Source organism: Tupaia chinensis, unplaced genomic scaffold (genome assembly GCF_000334495.1).
Source record: "Tupaia chinensis unplaced genomic scaffold, TupChi_1.0 Scaffold150006_1, whole genome shotgun sequence".
Lineage (NCBI taxonomy): Eukaryota > Metazoa > Chordata > Mammalia > Scandentia > Tupaiidae > Tupaia > Tupaia belangeri.
The window spans coordinates 864,118-865,435 of NW_006209847.1; the positions used below are offsets into that span (position 1 = coordinate 864,118).

Consider the following 1,318-nt stretch of genomic DNA (forward strand, 5'->3'; position numbering starts at 1 on the left):
ATTTGGTAGAATTGACATTTTGATTATATGAATTATTAAAATCCAGTAATCTGCAATTTCTTTCTACTTTTTGTGCCATTTTCAATTTCTTTTTAGTATTTTATTATTATCTTTGTAGAGGTCTTTGAAATTTTGTGGATTTTTTTGTTTTGTTTTGTTTTCTATGTATATAGTCATGTCTTCTGCAAAGAGAGGTATTTTCACTTCTTCTTTTCTTATTAGAATGTGTTTTATTTTATTCTCTTGTCTGATTACATTGACTAGGACTTCCAGTACTATATTGAAAAGGCGTGGAGAAAGTGGGCTGCTTTTCCTTATTCCATTTTTTAATTATTATTATTGGAAAAGCTTTATGCTTTTCCCAATTCAGTGTGATGTTAGCTATATTTTTTTTTCAAATTTGGTTTTATTGTGTTGAAAAATGTGCCTTCTAATCTGATTGTGCTGAGTCTTAATCATGAAGGGATGTTGTATTTTATCAAATGTTTTTTCTTCATCAATTGACATGTCATATGGTTTTTGTCTTTCTATTAATATAGTATGTTACATTTATGACTTTACCTGTGTTACACTGCACTTGCACCCCTGGAATTAAGCATAACTGGTTGTCATGTATATTTATTATTACTTTTTTTAGACTTTTTTGATTTTTTTAATTTCTCAAAAAGTTTCAGTTAAAAAAAATAGCTTTCTAACCCTGTGCTTGTGCCTTCAACACTTTCACAACATTTTTCTGCTCCTCAGTAAGGTTTTAGTGCACATAGAGCCCCCGTAGGTCCTCCTAACATTTTTCTTAGTTTTAGGAAACCTTATAACAACAACTTTTAGTCTCATAGCATAAACCCCTTGAAGTCTGCCTCTGCCTACACCACATGACGATTTTAGCACTTTCCCAATCTCCTCCATGTAAAGGTAAACAACCCTATTACCAGGAATTCAGGACAGCCTAGTTTTGTTGAAGGCTGTATTATAGGGAAGTCTATTCTGATATGTCAAATGCTGGACCATTCGGAGCACTTCTAGACACAATCTTCCTGTGTATAATCTTTTTAATGTGTTATTGAATGAATTTATGAGATCTTGTTGGGAATTTTATTTATTTATTTATTTGTTTGCATTCATTCATTGTACATCATTACAGCATACAAAATGAGATTTTCCATCCAGAGTACACTGTATATTGTCTCAACCAAGCACATCAACAAACATGTTATTGTCAACAAATAATTTTCCATTTCTCGTTTTCTGTATGTTTTGCTTCCCCACCCCCCCATCCTTGATTCCCTATCTTTTACCCTCTGCCATCTCTCACTCTCCT

At 32.3% G+C, this 1,318-nt stretch overlaps 1 pseudogene; it reads right to left on the reverse strand.

Moving 5' to 3' along the window:
- Positions 1-691: 691 nt before the first annotated feature.
- On the reverse strand, positions 692-1,008 carry LOC102476383 (60S ribosomal protein L34 pseudogene; annotated as a pseudogene).
- Positions 1,009-1,318: the final 310 nt, after the last annotated feature.